The sequence below is a fragment of the Notechis scutatus genome, chromosome 2, assembly GCF_049901735.1.
Source record: "Notechis scutatus isolate UNSWTSFEM ecotype Mainland chromosome 2, rNotScu1.2, whole genome shotgun sequence".
NCBI lineage: Eukaryota > Metazoa > Chordata > Lepidosauria > Squamata > Elapidae > Notechis > Notechis scutatus.
Window position 1 is genome coordinate 139,803,156 of NC_142010.1, and position 4,666 is coordinate 139,807,821.

Consider the following 4,666-nt stretch of genomic DNA (forward strand, 5'->3'; position numbering starts at 1 on the left):
ACAAGTTTTTGTTTTGCAAGAGGATACAAATGATATTTTACTAGTTTTTAAATTTACTAAAAAAAAATATCAATGTTTTTTCATTAATATGTATGGAGTATTGCTTGAACTACTCTGTACTCTTGTGGTTTTTGCTATTATTATTCTTAGTTTTAGATGCCCAACATACTAGTACACCATATGAGGATTAATGTACTATTTTAGTTTTGAGTTGAATTATTTTGAGGAAAAACCTCGGTTGGCAGTGTTAAATTCTTTAAAACACATTTATAAACATCAGATATACCATTAAAACTATATGTGATTTCTGTCCATTATATTAATATATCTTTTAAAAAGGAAAAATAAAAAATATACAGAAACATGTGCATATTAATGGAAAATCTTGCCCCCGAAGTATGGCAGGCCTCTACCCTTTTACTCTTAAAGCTTTAAAGACATGGCTTTCCCTCCAAGGGTTGAGAGAAAATTAAATTGATGGCACCTTAGAATGGATTGACACCAGGCTTTTGTTGTTTTTAATGTTTTATGCTTTATGCTGCTGGTTGTGTTTTATAGGTTTGTTTTTTTTAATTAATGATTTTACATGTCCTTTTAATCCTTGATTGGGAACCACCCAAAATTGGCTGAAAGCTGGCCGGCTATATAACTGTTTTGTTTTAAATAAATAAATAAAATATTGAGCTTTAGAAAACCATTTTGCATTTAAAAAGATCATTTCTCATATTTCTACACTGTACCTATAACATTTGGAAGTAACACCAAGAAAAGAATAAAGGCATTGTCTAAGTAACAAGCAAAGCTATTCAGGATCCTTCCAACAACAGCAAGGTGCCAGTGGCTTTCATCCCCTTTTGAATTTGAGAGGCTGGTCCCACCAAGTTCATAAACTATAGTAAATGGTAGTAATCACTCAAGCAAATTTAACTTCGCCGTTTAAGGAATACATGATTTACAGTTTTTAACTAGAGAGATGCAAATTTCTCTGGATTCAATTTGATAGTGGAAGAGCATTTCCATTTGGCACTTAGCATCTTTACTGCTGAACACATTTCCCCCCTCCTGCACATCTCATTTTCATTGCTCCAAGGTTCCAAATCCAGAAGGGTAGCTTTCTTATGACCAACCTGGAAACAGCAATTTCATGAGGGTTATGCATAAATGTAAAGATGTACAATGGTGTATCAAATATATATTGGAAATACAATCAGTCTGAAGGCATCTAAACGTTACTGAGATCAAATATGTATTTTAATTCAGACAATTTTTAAAACGAGTGTAATGTTATGTGCAAGAAACCAGGAGTCAGGACAGAATTCAAATGAGTTTATTCCATGCAATCTATACCCAAAAATCTGATCTATTAATGGTCAAGGCAAATTGGTGCTAGCTAAGAGTCAATGGATTTGAAGGGGGGGGGGCTGGACTTAAATCTCTTTTGCGGGATGTAGGGACACCAGACAGATGATGCATTTTCACCCTGCCCTCCAGCATGATGAACTGAAACCAGAGGTTTTTCTTCTAGGTGTGATGGATAAACAGTTGAAGAAAAAAATGGAGCTTTGCTTTTATATAAGAAAACAGCAGCAAGACGTTTGTATACACAGAGATGGAAAGGTCTACAGAGTCCCACTATGGAGGAATGGATGATGAAATTAATGGAATTGGCTGAGATGGCAAAACTATTTTAATTTTTTAAAAAAAGACTTTGCCTAGTTTTGTTTCTACCATGTTTCTCACAAAATAAGGCTGGGCTGTCTTTTCAGGAGTGACTTAATTCCCCCCCCCCTTGCATCCTCGGGCAGGCGGGCAGCGACGGCTTGGATGTTGACCTCAGCGTTGGTGGGGCACTTTGTATCGGGAGACCTTCCACCACCGCTGCTTTCCCTTCTCCCCGTGCTGCCACGGTGTTTAGAGCAACGCTGCGGCATTTGGCGCAGCCACGTGTAGCCAGCCAGGGCTCCTCCTTGCAACCTGAGCCCGGCGGAGACACTCGGCTTCAGGCGCTCATGTCACCGCTTTCCTTCGCCTTCGAAGGCAAAGCCAATTCTTTTAAAAACAATCCCCTACTACTGGTACGACAAAGCCTCCTCTGCCCAAGAGAGCAGCCCAACCCCATGTGGGGAGGTGAATCTCCTGGGGCCGCAGCGCAGGATCGCCCCCGGGAGAAGCGCCGAGCCGCCATCCCTGCCTGGTGCTGGGCAGAGCATGAAGAGCTTCACCTGGGGCGCCCAGCACAGCTGACAGATGGGCCCTCCTGCCCAGCAGCAGAGCTCTCACCAAGGCAACGAGCACCTCCCCGCCGGGCCCTCCACTCATCCCGCCAGGGCCGTGCCAGAGCTGTGCGGGCTGGGCAGAGCTGGGAAAGCGAGCCGTGGGTGTGTGCCCGCCTGCCAAGCGAAAGAGCCGGGCCGTCCTGAGCTTGGTTTCCATCCCAAGTCCCTCCAACCCAAACCCGAAGGGGCCACCGGTAGAGGCCGCCCGAGGCAGTGATAGCGCCCACCCATCCGTGGACAGGGAGGCAAGGCGACGGCCTGCACTGCGTCCTCCTCCAAGCTGAGCCCCGCCGAGTGAACGCCTCTTCCCGATGCCCGTGCAGCGTTTGGAGCTGCTGGCGCATTTGGAGATGCATAGGGACGGGGACAGGCTGGATGAGGGGTGGAAAGGATGGGTGGCTTTGGGTTCTCTCCGCCGGCCCCACCGGCCAGGGAAGCAGCAACTGCCGTCACCTTGCCTCCCTTTCCATGGACGGGTGGGCGCTATTACTGCCTCGGGCAGCCTCTCCCGGTGGCCCCTTCGGGTTCGCGCTGGAGGGACTTGGGAAGGAAGCCAAGCTCAGGTCGGCCAGGCTCTTTCGCTTGGCAGGTGGGCGCGCACCCTCGGCTCACTTTCCCGGCTCTGCCCAGCCCTCACGGCTCTGGCATGGCCCTGGCGGGATGAGTGGAGGGCCCGGCGGACAGGCGCTCGCTGCCTTGGCAAGAGCTCCACCACCGGGCAGGAGGGCCTGCCTGTCAGCTGTGCTGGGTGCCCCAGGCGGAGCTCTTCATGCTCTGCCCGCCGCAAGGCAGGGATGGCAGCTGGGTGCTTCTCCTGTGGTGGGCCGATCCTGCGCTGCAGCCCCAGGAGATTCGCCTCTCCACATGGAGTTGGGCTGTCCTCTCGGGCAGGGGAGGCTTTGTCGTACCGGTAGTAGGGCATCATTTTTAAAAGAATTGGCTTTGCCTTCGAAGGCGAAAGGAAGGCGGCGACAGGAGCGCCTGAAGCCAAGTGTCTCCACCGGGCTCCAGTTGCAGGGAGGAGCCCTGACTGGACATGCGTGGCTTTGCCAAACTTCTCCCCGTGGCAGCACGGGGAGAAGGAAAAGCAACGGTGGTGGAAGGTCTCCCGATACGAAGTGCCCCACCAATGCTGAAGTCAATGCAGGCAGCACCATATCCGGGTATGCAACAAAAGTACTTCCTAACAGCAAGCCCCCCCGCCATTCCCCCCCATTTCGCATGTTTAATATAGGCCTTAATTTTGGGGGGGAGGGGCTTAATTTGATTTTATGCCTATAAAACAGGCTGGGACTTCCTATTGGGGGAGGCTGTATTGTTGGAGAAATGGTAACATGGTAAAAATTCTTGCACTTTTTGCTTGAGATTAAAAGAAATGCTGTATTCATTTTGGGATGTGACGATCAGAATTGTTTGTGATTACAAAAATACTGTATATTACTGAATTTCAGACCAAACAGTTAACACATTTGTATTTGTAATTATTAGAGAAAGTTGGAAGTTAGTCTCTTCTTATTTTCTTTCTTTCATATTTCCCCCTTTTTACTTGCACCTTACTCTTCTCTATATTTTACCCCTTTTTAAAATATTTTATTATTTGCAGAAATTTAATAAAGTATAATTTTAAAAAGATGTGCATAACATTTTCAAAGCGTCATTCTCTCAGCTTACCATACCTTATAGAACTATCCAATGGGGAAAGGAGACCAATGGTATAGAATAGATCCCTTGACCTCCTTGGAGAACCGAAGGATCTGGGTTTCGGCACTCAGGAACATTAGCCTCTTGCATCATCCTGTCACTATGACAGAGAATCATGGTTAAGTCTGGATTAAAAGTTTAGATGAATGGGAAAAGAAGCAGAAAATTTATTCTCTCTTTCTGGGTGTACATTCTTACTTTGCTTTGTATTCAATCATCCAGCTTTGGTTAACAGTTCAAAAAAGGCAAACTGAAGAAAACTCCAGCAAGACTAACACCGACAGAATCAAAACTGCAGTAAAATTCCCTCATGAAATCTCTTTTTGAATAAAGCATACGAAATAAAAAGCAGTTGGTCACTGAAAAAGATATTTAGGAGGTTCCAACAAGTCTTTCTTGTGGAGAAAACTTTACACTCAAGGTATTACAATAGGGGAAACGTTCCCCCTTTGGTTGCCTATGGAAATCATTGGGCAATCATGCTGCTGCAACCAGATTTTGGCACAGCAACCTTGGGATGCTCAGATGTCACAGAAGGAAATCTACTGGAATAATTGGCATATGAGTTGTGGGACGTTCTTGTTCTTGTGTGCCCTCTTCCAGTGTCCTGGCAACCATGGAGATGGTGCATCATGTGCTTTCTTGTTTTTCCTCACCTCTTTTGTGTTTGGCTTTAAAACAGTGTTGTG

General features: G+C 46.0%; 1 long non-coding RNA gene across 1 annotated transcript; it reads right to left on the reverse strand.

The window, feature by feature from the left end:
• Nucleotides 1–918: 918 nt before the first annotated feature.
• Nucleotides 919–4,411, reverse strand: LOC148132279 (uncharacterized). Its single transcript, XR_015747328.1, has 2 exons — nt 3,953–4,411; nt 919–1,127 (listed from the first exon to the last, which is right to left on the reverse strand). It is a non-coding gene; the product is annotated as an uncharacterized LOC148132279 (long non-coding RNA).
• Nucleotides 4,412–4,666: the final 255 nt, after the last annotated feature.